Raw genomic sequence first — 19,109 nt, forward strand, 5'->3', positions numbered from 1 at the left:
CTTGGAACACTGTGTACAGTTCAGGCCAGCCTATTATAGAAAGGATATTATTAAACTAGAAATAGTGCAGAAGAGATTTACTAGGATGCTACCGGGACTTGATGGATTGCGTTATAAGGAGAGGCTGGATAGACTGGGACTTTTTTCTCTGGAGTGTAGAAGGCTGAGGGGTGATCTTATAGAGGTCTATAAAATAATGAGGGGCATAGATCAGCTAGATAGTCAACATCTTTTCCCAAAGGTAGGGGAGTCTAAAACTAGCGGGCATAGATTTAAGGTGACAGGGGAGAGATACAAAAGGGTCCGGGGGGGAGTTTTTTCACACAGAGGGTGGTGAGTGTCTGGAACAAGCTGCCAGAGGCAGTAGCAGAGGCGGGTATAATTTTGTCTTTTAAAAAGCATTTAGACAGTTACATGGGTAAGATGGATATAGAGGGATATGGGCCAATTGCGGGCAATTGGGACGAGCTTAGGTGTTTCAAAAAAAGGGCAGCATGGACAAGTTGGGCCAAAGGGCCTGTTTCCATGCTGTAAACCTCTATGACTTTAAATCCTGGAGTGGGACTTGAACCTGTGGCCTCTGGCTCAGAGGTAGTGGACATTATCCACTGCACCACACAGCCTAAAGTGATTCATCCTCTGTCATTAATGGCCCTCAACTTGATGTCCAAAAACTTGAAACAAATGTGTTTAGTGTTGGCTCCTGTTTCAGCCAGGGGTTAAAGGCCAAAAGAGAGCTTGCCAATTTTGACAGGTTGATGTCATGGGTAGGAAACACCATAGATTCTGACTCCAATGTTCCATGGAATCATACAACACAGAAGGAAGCCAATCGGTCCATCATGCCTGTTCTGGCCCTTTGAAAGGGCTATCCAATTTGATCCACTCCTTCTCCATAAAGCTGCAAATTTCCTCTTTGCAAATCTTTGGCCTAAATCTTCTGGTCCCACCCACCGTGAGAATCGTCATGGCAATGTACCCCTGCCAGGTGTAGGCCAGACTGTAAGCATAGCATGTTCCCTTTTGCAACATGAGGGAAGTAGTTGGGTTTTTAATGACAACCTGACTACTTCAAGGTGACTTTTTATTGATGGGAACTTGTTACTAACTGAATTTAAATTTCCTGGGTGGGATTTGAACTCACATTTACTTGTCAAGGAACATAACCATTATGCTTCATTGCTTCACAATCTTTCACACCAGTAACTCACTCAATAAGGCTGCGATTGAATATTTTCATGGCGAATAAGTAGGCTCAGCCTGAATTCAGTCCCATCGGAACAAGAGCGTGCAGGAACTGGGATCAGCCAGTCCTCTGTGAATGTCTCACTCAGTGGCTTCTGGTTGCAGCTTTACTGGCGAACAGCAGCATCTCAAGCTCATTGACTGGTGTACACTTTTCATCATTGACGTTCTCTGTGTTTATAACACTTGAGGCAAAGGGGATGAAAGGATATGGGGGAAAGGTGAGGTCAGGCTATTGAGTTGGATGATCAGCCATGATCAGAATGAATAGCAGAGCAGGCTCAAAGGGCTGAATGGCCTCCTCCTGCTCCTATTTTCTATGTTTCTATACATGCTGGGAATCAGATGGACAAGAGTCAGCGACAAGGCAAGGGCTCAACTTTCCAGCTCTTGCAAAAATGTATCAATTTATCTTCTGGTCCCACCAATGGCGATCCCCTCCGCAGCCCCCAGTGACAACTCCCGCAACCCATCGCAGCGATCCCCCCGCAGCCTCCAGCAGCGACCGCTGCAGCCCCCGCAGTGACCCCCACAGCCCCACACAGCGACCCCCGCAGCCCCACGCAGCGACCCCCGCACAGCCCCCTGCAGTGACTCCCCCCACAGCCCCACACAGTGACCCCCACAGCCCCACGCAGCGACCCCCGCATAACCCTCCGCAGTGACCCCCGCACAGCCCCCTGCAGTGACTCCCCCCACAGCCCCACACAGCGACCCCCGCAGCCCCACGCAGCGACCCCCGCACAGCCCCCTGCAGTGACTCCCCCCACAGCACCCCGCAGTGACCCCCACAGCCCCCCCCACAGCGACCCCCGCATAACCCCTCGCAGCAACCCCTGCAGCCCCCGCAGTGACCCCCCCACAGCCCCCAGTGGGGACCCCTGCAGTCCATCGCAACGTCCCCCCCACAGCCCCCAGCGGTGACTACCCCTCCCCATTGGCCAGAAGACACGCCGCGATGATGGAGGCAGGGGGGGGAACACTTCCACCCAAGGTAAATCAAGGAGTAGTCATTGGACTTTAAAGGAAAGATCTTGCATTAATATAGCCTCAGGATATTATGGCCAAGCAAATACTCTTGAATTCTAATCACTGTTGTGATACAGGAGACCCAAGAGTCAATTTGTGTGCAGCAAGCTCCCACAAACAGCAATGTGATCAGGATCAGATAATCTGTTTGAGTGATTATAAACATCGGCCAGGACAGCAAGGAGAATTACCTTATCCTTCTGTGAGCCAATAGTGGGGAAATGTGATCTCCTTCTGAGATAGCACCAATTTAATATCTATTACAAAAAGACAGCATCACAAAACTTTCTCAGTATTGCTCTGGAGTGTAACCCAGGGCATGGGTGAACACCCCATCTGACCTCAGAGCTAGATTTGTGCTAACTGAGCTTGATATCAGAATTCGGAATATTCACTGGAATTTGATGAGATTGGTTCTAAGTGTCCAGCTAGCGTGAAAATGGGACAGCTCCTGATCTGTTTTTTGGGCGAGTCTTCACGTCTAATCTCACGTACTTAGCCATGGAAAAAATGGTGTAGACTGTTTCTAGCTGCTGTAGGCAGTGGGCTGGGCTTTATTCGCCAGCCAGCCTATAGAGGGAGCTATTGCACATGTGCAGACCTCTGATGCTGCAAATGCGCAATTGCAACAGCAGGGGTCTGGCAGATGGAGAGAAAGCTGTCAGGCCCCTGCTGCTGCAGGCAGCCTCCCCCCTCCCCCGCAATCACAGGGGCCCACGGCCGATCACGAGTCCCACAATGCATGGACATCTAGTCCCTGCCGCCCTCCCACCGCCCCGACCGATCGCGCCCCCCCTCCCCCCAATCCGATCACATCTGCAGAGCGGAAATGCCCCCTCCCCCCCTCTGATTTGATCGTATCTGCAGAGTGCGCAGCGGCCTCCCTCCCTCCCTGATTTTTCTGCCTCTTCAGACCCCACCCTTCAAGCTCTGCCCTGGTCCCACCCCCATAGGCCCCACCTGATAGGCCACATCCCCCCTGGCCCCGCCCCATCGGCCCTGGTGGGCAGTGCCAGGGTGCCTGTTGGGCATTGGCCAGATGCCAGGCTGGCAGGACCGAGGTGCCAGGGTGGCACTACCAGGTTGTCACTGCCCAAGGATCATCTCCCTTTACTCTCAGCCTCCCCGGGGGAGCCTCAGTGGCCTCTGGTTCTACCGGCGAGGACAACACAGCTGTTCCCCATTCATGGGGAGTAGATGTTTTCCTCGCTGGGAGAGGTTCTCTCCAGCAAGGCCATAAAGGCAATTGATGGGTGGAGTGAGCTGGTAAAATCCTGGCCAATAAGTCTTGCAGTGAGAGGACAGGGAAGAGGGTGGGATGTTGGGAGTGGTAGAGATACAAAGAGGGTAGCAGCGACCAGAATATTAAATGCTGCAACTCTAAGAGGTTGAAACTAAACTTAACCGAATAATTATATTTACAACATATTTCTTGTATCCCATGCCCAGAAGCATGAACGCCTACCCAGACGCAGGAGTAGGATTCTGAATGGACTCGAGATTTGTTAAGTGTTTTTCAAGGGCAAGGCATTATCTGACATCAAAGAGAAAATAAAGTTCCTGAGAGGCAGCTCTGGTCTATTCAGCTCAGTAAATGGGATTGCCGACAGTGTTACAGAGATCACAGTTCAAATGGTTTCTAAGGGAGCTTGCTGGAGAGGATAGTAATCGCGAGGGACACGTTACAGAGTAGCAATTTAACTCCATATCCATTTCAACAAGAGACCCGTAAACATTTTGCACTAAAGACACCGGAATGTTCTCAGAAAGGGCACCCTATGCAGTTTCACACTATTTATGAGAACCATAAGCAATGTACATTACATTAGAGATCACAAGAGGCTAGTTACAATGATGGACATGTTACAGTAATGCAAAGGGAATGTTTTATATAGTTTCTATCTTGGCAATGGACCCATAAAGAACCTATGATGCCAGGGGCTAATGTACCTCACTGAATGCTACTGTATGTATTGTAGCAAAATCTGCTAACACACTCCATTCGGAAGAAGAATCATAAAGAACAAAGGACAAAGAAAATTGCAACACAGGAACAGGCCCTTCGGCCCTCCAAGCCTGCACCGACCATGCTGCCTGACTGAACTAAAACCCCCTACCCTTCCGGGGACCATATCCCTCCATTCCCATCCTATTCATGTATTTGTCCCTTAAAAGTCACTACCGTATCTGCTTCCACTACCTCACCTGGCAGTGAGTTCCAGGCACCCACCACCCTCTGTGTAAAAACTTGCCTCGTACATCTCCTTCAAACCTCGCCCCTACACTTAAGCTTATGCCCTCTTGTAATTTACTCTTCCACCCTGGGAAAAAGCTTCTAACTATCCACTCTGTCCATGCCCCTCATAATCTTGTAGACTTCTATTAGGTCGCCCCCTCAACCTCTGTTGTTCCAGTGAGAACAAACCAAGTTTCTCCAACCCCTCTTTATAGCTAATGCCCTCCATACCAGGCAACATCCTGGTAAATCTTTTCTGTACCCTCTCCAAAGTCTCCACCTCCTTCTGGTATTGTGGCAACCAGAACTGAACACTATATCCCAAGTGCGGCCTAACTAAGGTTCTATAAAATGCAACATAACTTGCCAATCTTTAAACTCAATGCCCCGGCCGATGAAGGCAAGTATGCCTTCCTGACTACCTTCTCCACCTGCGTTGCCACTTTCAATGACCTGTGTACCTGTACACCCAGATCCCTCTGCCTATCAATACTCTAAAGGATTCTGCCATTTACTGTATATTTCCTATCTGTATTAGACCTTCCAAAATGCATTACCTCACATTTGTCTGGTTTAAACTCCATCTACCATCTCTCCATCCAAGTCTCCAACCGATCTATACCCTGCTGTATCCTCTGATGGTCCTCATCGCTATCCGCAATTCCACCAACCTTTGTGTCGTCTGCAAACTTACTAGTCAAACCAGTTACATTTTCCTCCAAATCATTTATATATATTTCAAACAGCAAAGGTCCCAGTACTGATCCCTGGGGAATGCCACTTGTCACAGCCCTCCATTCAGAAATGTACCCTTCCACTGCTACCCTCTGTTTTCTATGACCGAGACGCTTCTGTATCCATCTTGCCAGCTCACCTCTGATCCCATGCGACTTCACCTTTTGCACCAGTCTGCCATGAGGGACCTTGTCAAAGGCCTTACTGAAGTCCATGGAGACAACAGCCACTGCCCTACCCTCATCAATCATCTTCATCACTTCCTCAAAAAATTCAATCAAGTTAGTGACTCACTTCACAAAACCGTGTTGCCTCTCTCTAATACATCCACTTATTTCCAAGTGGGAGTAAATCCTGTTTCAAAGAATCCTCTCCAACAATTTCCCTACCGCTGACATAAGGCTCACCGGCCTGTAATTATCTGGATTATTCTTGCTACCCTTCTTAAATAAAGGAATAACAATTACTACTTTCCACTCCTCTGGGACCTCCTCTGTAAGAGTTTTAACAACACCATGTTAAAACTCTTACTGTGTTCACCCCAGCCCAACGCCGGCATCTCCACATCATGACCTCCTCTGTAGCCAGTGAGGATACAAAGATTTCTCTCAAGGCCCCAGCAATTTCCTCTCTTGCCTCCCTCAGTATTCTGGGGTATATCCCATGAGGCCCTGGGGACTTGTTTACCTTAATGTTTCTCAAGAACCTCATAATCTCCTCCTTTTTGATCTCAACTTGACTCAAGCTATCTACACATCCTTTCCCAGACTCATCATCCACCAAGTCCTTCCCTTTGACACAAAGTACTCATTTAATACCTCGCCCATTTCCTCTCGCTCCACACATAGATTCCCTCCCCCGTCCTTGAGTGGGCCAACCCTCTCCCTGGCCACCTTCTTGCTCTTTATTTTTGTATGAGAAACCTTGGGATTTTCCTTAATCCTGCTGGCCAATGACTTTTCATGACCCCTTTTAGCCCTCCTTACTTCTTACTTAAGTTTCTTTCTACTTTCCTTGTATTCCACACTTGCTTAGTGTGTGTGGTGAACCATAGATGGTTACCACTATGGGTACTGAACCATAGATGGTTAGCACTATGGGTACTTGTACATATGTTACTGTTGTCACTGTTGGGGTTAGGGTTGGGGTGTTCTACCTGTTGGTATTGTTCTGTGGTACACTCCGGTTGGCTCCGCCTACCTGTAGGAGTATAAAGGTCACTGCACTGCCTGGTGACCCTATAGTCTGGGATTGTATTGTTATATAGTATGCTCCATTCTTGTTACTAATAGAAGCCTTTATTTCTCGGGTACGATCCAGCCTCCCGAGTGATTTAATCGCGCATCAATTTTATTAATAACAATTTTTGGTTGAGAAAAAAAAACCATGGAGCAAATGTTAAAACCCGATCGGCTTACCTTAGATCCGCGTGCAGCGGGAGCGTCGAACACTTTCGACCATTGGTTGAAGTGTTTCCAAGACTATATCGATGCCTCAACAGCCATTTAAAACGACGCCGATAGATTGCGGGTCCTCCACGCAAGGGTAAGCGACACTGTATATTCAACAATCCGCGATGCCCAAGACTACAAAGGGGCCATCAAACTACTTAAGAAACTGTACAACAAACTGCCAAACGAGATTCATGCTCGACACCTACTAGCCACTCAACGGCGGCAGCCCGGCGAAACGACGGGACAGTACCTGTGCGAACTTCAGCAGCTAGCCAGAGCCTGCAATTGCAAGCCAGTGTCGGCGACCCAGTATACTAACGATTTGATCCGAGATGTGTTCGTGGCGGGAATCGGCTCATCCTATATTCGCCTGCGGCTGCTAGAGCAAGGTAACTTAGACCTAGCTAAGACGGTGGAATTGGCTGATGCGATGGAAACGGCCTCCAGAAGTCGAGAAACTTACCCCACCGACCACGTGGGAACATCGTGGCAAGTACAGCCACCGACTCAACTCTACCCAGCGGGTCCGAGGAACTGCGCGATCGTGCTTTCAACCTTGGACCTGACGGCGGCGGCGGCTCCAGGAGGCCCGCGGTGCTATTTCCGTGGATTGGCAAAGCACCCTCGTCAGCGATGTCCGGCCAGAACGGTATTTTGCTCCGCGTGTGGGAAGAAAGGGCACTATGCTAAAGTGTGCCGAACTAAACCACCCTCGAAGCCAAGCAGTGCGGCGTGTGATTCTCCAGAATCTGTCTCCTTGTCTCCGACTTCATCGAGGTCTTCCACCACGTGCGATTCACGAGCGCCGCCATTCCTGAGGACGACGACGCAAGACACGTGCGACCTGCGAGTGCCGCCACTTTCAACGCCATCGACCACGTGCGATCCATGGGCGCAGCCATTTTGGTTGGCACCGACCGCAGATGACCAGCAGGGGTCATCAACATCAACCATCTCAGCTGCCTGCAGTTGCACTCAAGACTCAACGGTGGCGTCAATCATCCTGGACCAGGCCAAGCCTCACAGACTCGACAAGTCCATGATGGGCATAGAGGTAAACGGATACCTAATACATTGTCTGTTTGACAGCGGGAGCACGGAGAGTTTCATCCTGACACCGTGAAACGGTGCGGTCTCCGAGTATAGACTGTCAGACAGACAATTTCTATGGCGTCGAGGTCCCGATCTGTTACCGTTCTTGGGAGCTGCATGGGAAATCTAACGGTGCGGGACACAGTTTATGAGAACTTCAGGCTCCTCGTGTTACCGCACCTTTGCGCTCCAGTACTCCTGGGGCTAGACTTTATGGTCCATCTGAGGAGTGTGACCCTGCAGTACGATGGGCCACTCCCTCCACTTTCAGTGGGAGAACAGCAGCCTCCAAATTGCCCAGCGCGCTCCACGTGCAGTCTCTCGACACTCAGAATCACCCCGCCATCTTTATTTGAGAATCTCGTGCCAGGCTGCAAGCCCATCGCAACTAAGAGCAGGCGTTACAGCGCTGAGGATCGGATCTTTATTCGATCTGAGGTTCAGCGGCTCCTCAGGGAAGGGATCATTCAACCTAGCACTAGCCCATGGAGAGCACAAGTCGTGGTGGTTAAAACTGGAGACAAGCCCCGGATGGTCATAGACTATAGTCAGACCATTAATAGATACACGCAGCTGGACGCGTACCCTCTCCCGTGCATATCTGACATGGTCAACCAGATTGCGCAGTACCGGGTGTTCTCCACCATCGACTTGAAGTCAGCTTATCACCAGCTCCCCATTCGCACAGAGGACCGAAAATATACGGCTTTTGAGGCGGATGGTCGTCTCTGCCACTTCTTAAGGGTTCCCTTTGGCGTCACGAATGGGGTCTCGGTCTTCCAGCGTGCAATGGACCGAATGGTGGACCAAAACGGGCTACGGGCTACCTTCCCGTACCTGGACAACGTCACTATCTGCGGCCATGATCAGCAGGACCACGATGCCAACCTCCTAAAGTTTTTACGCACTGCGTCTCGCCTGAATCTGACCTATAACAGGGAGAAGTGTGTATTCAGCAAGCGCCGCCTAGCAATTCTCAGATACGTGGTGGAAAACAGGGTCCTTGGCCCTGATCCAGACCGTATGCGTCCCCTTCTTGAACTTCCCCTACCCACTAGCATCAAAGCACTGAGAAGATGCTTAGGCTTCTTTTCGTATTACGCACAGTGGGTCCCCAATTATGCGGACAAAGCCCGTCCGCTCATAAAGTCTACCTCTTTTCCCCTGGCAGCAGAGGCTCGCTTAGCCTTTGAAGGGATAAAAGCTGACATCGCGAAAGCGATGAGTCGCTGTCGATGAGTCCATCCCCTTCCAGGTGGAGAGTGATTCATCTGATTTCGCCCTGGCCGCCACACTTAACCAGGCGGGCAGGCCCGTCGCCTTTTTCTCTCGCACCCTCCAAGGCCCTGAAATTCGGCACTCCGCTGTGGAAAAAGAGGCTCAGGCCATTGTGGAGGCCGTCCGGCATTGGCGCCATTACTTGGCTGGAAAACAATTCACCCTGCTCACAGACCAGCGGTCCGTGGCGTTCATGTTCAACAACACGTTAAGGGGTAAGATCAAAAATGATAAAATCTTGAGGTGGAGAATCGAACTCTCCACCTACAACTATGATATCATGTACTGTCCGGGGAAGCTCAATGAGCCCTCAGATGCCCTGTCCCGTGGAACATGTGCCAGTGTGCAGGAGGACCGGCCACAGGCCCTCCACAATGATCTCTGCCATCCGGGGATCACTCGGCTCTTCCATTTTGTAAAGACCCAGAATCTACCCTACTCAGTAGAGGATGTCAGGTCGATAACTCGAAGCTGCCAGGTATGTGCTGAATGCAAGCCGCACTTCTACCGACCTGACAGGGCACACCTCATTAAAGCCACTCGCCCTTTTGAAAGACTGAGTGTTGACTTCAAGGGCCCCCTTCCTTCGACAGATCGGAATGTGTATTTCCTCAACGTGATTGACGAGTACTCCCGATTCCCTTTTGCCATTCCCTGTTCAGACATGACCGCTGCCACGGTTATCAAAGCATTGCGGGATCTTTTCACCCTGTTTGGTTACCCCAGTTATATCCACAGTGATAGGGGTTCGTCGTTTATGAGTGTCGACTTGATGCAATACCTGCTCTCTAAGGGAATTGCCTCAAGTAGGACTACGAGTTCCAACCCCAGGGGTAACGGGCAGGTCGAAAGAGAAAACGCTACAGTCTGGAAGGCTGTCTTACTGGCGTTGAGGTCTAAGGGTCTTCCAGTCTCCCGTTGGCAAGAGGTACTTTCTGATGCGCTCCATTCAATCCAGTCCCTCCTGTGTACGGCAACCAACGCTACCCCACATGAGCGGATGTTTACCTTCCCTAGGAAGTCTTCCTCTGGGACCTCACTGCCGTCTTGGTTGACGTACTCAGAACCTGTCCTCCTGCGGCGGCATGTTAGGACCTGCAAGTCCGACCCTTTGGTTGAACAGGTCCATCTCCTCCACGCCAACCCTCAATATGCCTATGTAGCATATCCTGACGGGCGAGAGGACACGATCTCTATTCGAGATTTGGTGCCTGCAGGGGACCTGGAAACCCCCGTCGCTCCCGCACCCCTGGTTAGGGACCCCTTGCCCTTTATCTCCCCTCCTGACACGGCGCGGGCAGTATCGGGACCACCACTTAATCCTCTTACTCCCGTGTACAGCTTGCCTGAGTCCAGGAGATTGTCGCCACCTCGTGGTCCACCCGTCCGTGAGGAACTGGAGGAGTCACTGGACACCGCCTTGGAGAGAGGGTCATCACGGTCACCAGAACCGGCGCTACCGCCAGTGTTGAGGAGGTCGCAGAGACGGTGCGGCCCTCCGATACGACTGAACTTGTGAATATATGGACAGTTCGTACTGTTTTTTTTTGCCCCACCGGCCTTTGTTTTAAAGGAGGGGTGAATGTGGTGAACCATAGATGGTTACCACTATGGGTACTGAACCATAGATGGTTAGCACTATGGGTGCTTGTACATATGTTACTGTTGTCACTGTTGGGGTTAGGGTTGGGGTCTTCTACCTGTTGCTATTGTTCTGTGGTACACTCTGGTTGGCTCCGCCTACCTGTAGGAGTATAAAGGTCACTGCACTGCCTGGTGACCCTTTAGTCTGGGATTGTATTGTTAGTAAGAAGTTTAACAACACCAGGTTAAAGTCCAACAGGTTTATTTGGTAGCAAAAGCCACACAAGCTTTTGGAGCTGCAAGCCCCTTCTTCAGGTGAGTGGGAATTCTGTTCACAAACAGAGCATATAAAGACACAAACTCAATTTACATGAATAATGGTTGGAATGCGAATACTTACAACTAATCAAGTCTTTAAGAAACAAAACAACGTGTTTCTTAACAACCCGTCAACGTGTTTCTTAAAGACTTGATTAGTTGTAAGTATTCGCATTCCAACCATTATTCATGTAAATTGAGTTTGTGTCTTTATATGCTCTGTTTGTGAACAGAATTCCCACTCACCTGAAGAAGGGGCTTGCAGCTCCGAAAGCTTGTGTGGCTTTTGCTACCAAATAAACCTGTTGGACTTTAACCTGGTGTTGTTAAACTTCTTACTGTGTTTCCCCCAGTCCAACGCCGGCATCTCCACATCATTGTATTGTTATGCAGTATGCTCCATTCTTGTTACTAATAAAAGCCTTTATTTCCCGGGTACGATCGAGCCTCCCGAGTGATTTAATCGCGCATCAGTGTGTTCCTAGCCTCTTAGCCTTGACAAATGCTCTTTTTCTCTTTGACTAGGCGCACAATATCTCTCGTTATCCAAGGTTCCAAAAACTTGCCATACTTATCCTTCATCCTTACAGGAATGTGCCGGTCCTGAATCCCTATCAACTTACACTTGACAGCCTCCCACATGCCAGAGGTTGATTTGTCCTCAAACATCTGCTCCCAATCTACGTTCTTCAGTTCCTGCCTAATATTGTTGTAATTATCCTTCCCCCAATTTAGCACCTTAACTTGAGGACTACACTTATCTTTATCCATCAGTGCCTTAAAGCTTACTGAATTGTGGTCACTGTTCCCGAACTGCTCCCCTACTGAAACATCGACCACCTGGCCGGGCTCATTCCCCAATACCAGGTCCAGTATGGCCCCTTCCCTAGTTGGACTGTCTACATACTGTGGTGAACCACAGTTGGTTACCACTATGAGTACTGAACCATAGATGGTCAGCACTATGGGTATTTGTAGATATGTTACTGTTGTCACTGTTGGGGTTAGGGTTGGGCTGTTCTACCTGTTGATATTGTTCTGTTTTTTTCACTCCAGTTGGCTCCGCCTACCTGGAGGAGTATAAAGGTCACTGCACTGCCTGGTGACCCTTTAGTCTGGGATTGTATTGTATATAGTGTGCTCCATTCTTGTTTGTAATAAAAGCCTTTATTTCCCGGGTACGATCTAGCCCCCCGAGTGATTTAATCGCGCATCACATACTGTTTCAGGAAGCCCTCCTGGATGCTCCTTACAAACTCTGCCCTATCCACGCCCCGAGCACTAAGTGAGTCCCAGTCAATATAGGGGAAGTTAAAATCTCCCACCACAACAATCCTGTTACTTTTACACCTATCATATTCCACTTCAAATGTTAACTCTGTTTCTCTCTCCACAGATGCTGCCAGGCCTGCTGATTTTATCCAGCACTTGCTGTGTTGATTTCGGCATCTGCAGTATTTTATTCTTACGCTAACATAAAGCTTTGTGAATAAGAGCCCATTCGGTAACAATATTTTTGAATTAAATATATTCTATATGTGATTATTTCTCTCTGGATTGTGACTGACGAAGAGAGACTTGGACATTGAAGAGGAGTGTATAACTGAGAGAGTATCTATTGGGTGGCACGGCAGCTCAGTGGTTAGCCCTGCTGCCTCACAGCACCAGTGGACCTGGGTTCGATTCCCAGCTTGGGTCACTGTCTGTGCGGAGTCTGCACATTCTCGTCGTGTCTGCATGGGTTTCCTCCGGGTGCTCCGGTTTCCTCCCACAGTCTGAAAGATGTGCCGGTTGGGTGCATTGGCCATGCTAAATTCTCCTTCAGTGTACCCGAACAGGCGCTGGAGTGTGGCGACTAGGGGATTTTCACAGGGACTTCATTGCAGTGTTAATGTAAGCCTACTTGTGACACTAATAAATAAACTTTATTATGCTCAGTGTTTTACTATCCTGATATCTTTGTATCACTGAATTATATAATTAACAGTAAGAAGTCTCACAACACCAGGAGACTTCTTACTGTGCTTACCCCAGTCCAACGCCGGCATCTCCACATCATTATATAATTAAAACAGATTTAATTGGATGAAGGGATTTAATTTCACTTTGTCTACTTAAAAACCATAAAAACTTCAAAGGTTCACCAGTCCCTTTGAATAATTCATCCAGAATGGAAGCTTTACATTGGTTCTGAATTTTCACAAACTGTCCTGTTTATTCCCAGCCCAGATAGCAATGCAAATTTACCAGCATGACGTCAGGAATGAGAGGCTTCAGTTGTCCAGAGAGATTGGAGAAACTGGATTATTCTCTTTCTAACAGAAAAGGTGGGGACAGAAAGGCTAATGAGGAGTTCAAAATTACAAAGGGTTTTGATCGAGTAGATAAGGAGACTGGTGCCAGTGGGCAGGCGGGTTGGTAGCCAGAGAACACTCTTAGGCACAGAGAGGGATTTACACTTTGGGGGGTCCTGCACTCACTTTCACTTAAGTGATGTGCGCCCCGCCCCCAATGACACAATGCCCCGCCCACTGTGACATAACACCCCACCCCAATGACATCACGACCCTCCCAATCCCACAGAATGCAAAGGTGCAAGTCACAAAAATACACCAATTCATCACTGCTTAACTGCTTTAATGCTTTTAAACTTCGAATCACAGAATCCCTACAGTGCAGAAGGAGACCATTCAGCTCATCGAACCTGCACTGACAACCATGCCACCCAGGCCCTATCCCCGTAACCCTATGTATTCACCCTACTAATCCCCTTGACACTAAGGGGCAATTTAGCATGGCCAATCCACCTAACCTGCACATCTTTGGAGTGTGGGAGGAAACTGGAGCACCCGGAGGAAACCCACGCAGACACGGGGAGAACGTGCAAACTCCACACAGACAGTGACCCAAAGCCGGGATCGAACCCAGGTTCCTGGTGCTGTGAGGCTGCAGTGCTAACCACTGTGCCACCGTGCCACCCTTATAATTGAAATCCAGGCCTACCTGTTGTCAGCATGACGGTAGGAGGTGGTCAGAATTGCGATCTGTGTTGAGGCAACATGGAGAAATCAGCAAATGATATGACTGCATCACAGACCAGTGCAGGACAGAGTGATCCAGGAGAGGTCCAGTGCAGGACAGAGTGATCCAGGAGAGGTCCAGTGCAGGACAGAGTGATCCAGGAGAGGTCCAGTGCAGGACAGAGTGATCCAGGAGGGGTCCAGTGCAGGAGGAAATACTCCACTGTTGATGGGGCACAGTTATAAGGTCATTGGCAGAGGGCAAGCGTGGGAGGGGAGAGGAATGGGCGAATCCTGTTTTTTATAGAGTGATTTTGTGATCCTGAATGTGCTGCTGAAACAGGTTGGTGTAAGCCATCTAAACAAGACCTTTGGAACGGGAACAGGGTATGTACTTGCAAAGGGAAATATTTAAAGGCTATGGGAAAAGAACAGGGGAATTAGGACTAATTATGTAACTCCTCAAAGAGCACCAGTATTGGCACAATGGGCCGAGTGGCCTTTTCTGTGGTGTATGATGCCATGACCAGCGCAGATAAATGAGTAACATTGACCCTGAGCCAATGGTCTGACAGTATGTTGCTTTTCATCAGTCAGAGAGACCAAGGAATATTTCTGAAACATACCTCAACGGTAACGAGTCCGTCATGTGTCTGGTCTTTTGCTATTCTGGATATTCTGCATCAAGGACTTGCTTCATTGGAGGTGCATATATGCCCGTGGAAACTGCTTTTGCATTAAACAGGAATATGAGGTGTCCAAAGGGGCGCTGGAAGTGTGATGATGATCGCCTCTCATTATCTGGGTCTTTCCCCCCCCAAATAAAGTCCAAACCTCTTCTTTCACACCAACAATAACTTGCATTTATATAGCCCTTCTAATGTGGTAAGCACAGCGCTCCACAAGAGTGTAGTCAGACCGACTTAGACACTGGGCCATGTAAAGAGAGGTGCAGGTGGCCAAAACAGTTGGACAAAGAGGTCGAGTGGAAGATAATTCTGCTGATTCGATGTTTGGCTTTTTAAGTAAATGAAGCCGAACTGTGATGCAATGCGATAAAAATGTCATTGGTCAAGTTTCACTGATGTAATGCAAGCGCAACAAACTCTCTGCACAGACAGTAGCTTCTTTTGGCCTCCAGCTTTTTAAAAATCAATGTAGAAGCTGTTTGCTCTTGTCTCAAAAGTTAAAGTTAATATCACGTTGCCACCTTTGGAATAATTTACTAGTTTTGACACTGCGGTTGCACAGTTGCTTGCATCATTGGCATATACCGATGCTAACAATGTCAGAGTTCTCCTAATGTGGAGATGCTGGCGTTGGATTGGGGTAGGCACAGTAAGAAGTCTCACAACACCAGGTTAAAGTCCAACAGGTTTATTTGGTAGCACAAGCTTTTGGAGTGCTGCTCCTTCATCAGGTGAGACACCTGAAGGAGGAGCGACACTCCGAAAGTTTGTGCTACCAAATAAACCTGTTGGACTTTAACCTGGTGTTGTGAGACTTCTTAAAGTTCTCCTAACACAGACCGAGAGTAAAACTAGGAGAAAGATGCAAATCAACAACCACAGAGAATTGCATCCCACTGCATTTATGATGAGGCCACTTTCCTGCCTTTGCTAATTGTACTGAACAAAAGAATGAAAAGATAGTAATGCCCGCAGAAATAGCTGGGGGGGATGCGGGGGAAGGGGGGGGGGGGGGGGGGTGGGGCGGAGAGGTGGGAGACTAATTTAATTTGTTGAAAACTCACTGAATTGCAGAGAATGCCTAAAAGTGAACTCAACCTAGCAAACGTAACAGGCATTCGGAACTATGATCACAACAAGGAAACATGTTCGATTCCAGCCTTGGGTCATTGTCTGTGCGGAGTCTGCACGTTCTCCCCATGTCTGCTTGGGTTTCCTCCGGATGCTCTGGTTTCCTCCCACAGTCTGAAATACGTGCTGGTTAGGTGAAAACTAAATTCTCCCTCAGTGTACCCAAACAGGTGCCGGAGTGTGGCGACTTGGAGATTTTCACAGTAACTTCACTGCAGCGTTAATGTAAGCCTACTTGTGACGCTAATAAATAAACTTTAAAAAAACACACTACCCCAACTGCTGTGGAATTGACACCAAACCTGTCAGTAAAATTATTATGTGACTGCATTAAATTAGCCACTGACACATACACAGCATACACACACACACAGCATACACACACACTACACACACAACCACAGCACACACACAACACACACACACACACAGCATACACACACACAACACACAACCACAGCACACACACAACACACACACACACACAGCATACACACACACTACACACACAACCACAGCACACACACAACACACACACACACACACAACATATCCCACATGCACGCACACACAGTACACACACAAAACGCACACATACAACATACACACACACTACACATACAACCACAACACACACATACACACTCACACACACCCATTTCTGGTAGTTCACATTGGACACTACCACCCGCACCAGCAAGACCCCCTCACCCCCCCCCCCCCCCCCCCCCCCCACGCCTCCCCCCCCGGCCTCCCCCCGCCAGCTCCCACTTCAATTACTGACAATGTGCCTCTAAGTTGACATCAAGGTGAAAGGTGAATTGAAGCTCGATGGATGGATTTTTGTTAGGTACAGAATATGCAGCAAAGGTGGGTTTGGTGGAGCTAAGATACAGATTGGCTGTCATCTGGCAGAGCCTGTCTGAGGGATGTAACAGCCTATTCCTCTTCCCAGTCCTCCTGTGAGTTTTTGATCACTCAATCCGAGAGGATTTGCTAAAACTAATGAAAGGATTATGACAATTTAGACTTTCTATTTGCTGGAAGGCTTATCACTTGGCGCGCAGGCCCAGCTTTAACTCTCTGCTGACTTTCAGAATGAGAGTGAGAAGGGCAGACTATTGGGAAGGATTAAGGACTCCTGCTTCAACAATACCGGGTGGAGGAGATGGTTCTGCAGGGAGCCACTGGGATATAAGTTGGCCAATGTCTGCCAAGTGATTGATTGGTTACACAAGCTCTTTAAGTGTCATGGGGTTAAGGTGATTAAACCTTGTGTTTGACTTGTCCCCAGATAAACAGTCTACAGTGTCATAGTGAGATTGTAATTAACTCTGGGGAATATTGACAGGTTTTCTTGTCATTGCAATTAATCAGAGGCAAACCATTAACATTTCTGCCGGCCGTGAATAGGATGCTTAATGCCACACAGAAACGCACGCACTGTCGTGATCTTTGTCATCAACAGATGGAGCCCTGCAGCCTTTAGATAAAGATAGAGGAGAGTTCCATCTGCCACTGACAGATGCCCCAGTAATCATGTTTTCCTTGTCAGTCTTTAGCATTTGGCCCACGCTTGGCAAGAATCCTCCCTGTGCGTGTTACACTCTACTTCCAAACACATATTGATCTTCCAGAAATAGGAATAGGTGGGAAACACTGTCATCTGACTGGCTGTTTACTTGTCTGAGGTTGGCAGTAGCTCCCAGGAGGAAGGTGTCAGGGATCAGGTCAGAAACGTCAAGGTACACGATGAAGTTAGATGAGACCCCAACTATTTTTGATTTTGGTATTAGTGCGAGGATCAGGTGTTTCACTCCATGTGTGATTCTAATGACCCACGAGGAAGCTTTTATCAAAACAAACTTTATTTAACAATACAGTTTAACCATAACAAAAAGAATTAGCATAGCTTTTATCAATTTAAATACTTAAACATGACAGGATACAATTCTTAACTGCTAGTTTATCTCTATTAGTTCCAATTTAAGCAATATTCCTTATAGTCGTAAGCTCCTCTTCAAAGTCAGATAGCAAACATCAGGTTTACATGCTGATACATAGGCTGCTAGTCCTCAAACCTCCAGAAAACCTCTGGAGAGAGATACCTATTGTCTAGCAGGTCCCAGACTTCAATGTCCAGAGAGAGAGAGAGTGAGACAGAAGAGCTGCTGCTCTTTGCAAATCCAAACAGAAACTGCCTGCTTGTCTCTGTAAGCCCCGCTCCTCCTGTTAGCACATGATGTGCTCTTGTCAATCAGCTTAATTAAACCCTACTCTAAAACCCCAGGGGACAACACAAAAAATAAACAAAACTGCATTAGTTCAGATTAAAACAAACACTATGCTTCTATATTCTCAGCAGGTGGGCTGCCTGGAGCAGAACAATTGGCACCGTGATCAGAGCTGAAGTTAAAATATTCTCTTCACGAGAAACGTGACATAAATACGTTTCTTAAAGGCACAGTATCGTCACAATGGGCAGTTCCACAAGGACTGGACAGCCTCTGGGCAACACACCCTATGGCTAGCCTTGATGTGTGAGTCCAAATGGTGTCAGCTGGTGAGCTAATACACCTTGTTGGGTGGGAGCACTGCCACTCAGTGCAGTTACCCTCTCAGCCGTTATTGAGATCCATGTCTTCTCCGTAATCCAGGATATGGCGCTAGCTGAACCCAACCGGAGAGTCACAGCTGTGACCCCTACTGGACCAGATAAGACAGCACCAGTCATGAACCAAAGATGGTGTCTATCAGGTGATGTGGCTCTACCTCGAGAGAGAGTGTGGAAAACTTTGACCAATATACCAATCAACACTTGATTTGTATGTTCTAGTAAACAAAGACAGGCGCTGAGGCAAACAGGCAAAAACAATGTTACCTTTTACTCCTCTTAGAATAATTCCAGGCATGTTTAGATGCAGAGAACAAAATTAAGAATTAAGAATATAGGATGGTCAAAAATAAATCTGAAGGAATTCAAGAGAAACTTCTTTATCCAGAGAGTGGTGAGAAGGTGGAACTTACTACCACCTTGCTATCACCTGGACTGGTTCAGATGAATGCCATTGAAAGATTAAAGGCAAAATTGGATAAACACATGGTGGGGAACAGAATATAAGAATTTGCTGGTAGGATTAGATGAAGTAAAGGGGGAAGAGGTTCATGAGGAAGATAAACACTGGCAGTTCAACCAAAGGGCCTGTTTCTGTTCTGTACATTGTACATAATTTTAAAAAATATATTCAGTCATAGAACCTGGGCATCAGATCACATCTGGGCATAGAATCTGACACCT

Source organism: Mustelus asterias, chromosome 12 (genome assembly GCF_964213995.1).
Source record: "Mustelus asterias chromosome 12, sMusAst1.hap1.1, whole genome shotgun sequence".
NCBI classification, from domain to species: Eukaryota; Metazoa; Chordata; class Chondrichthyes; order Carcharhiniformes; family Triakidae; genus Mustelus; species Mustelus asterias.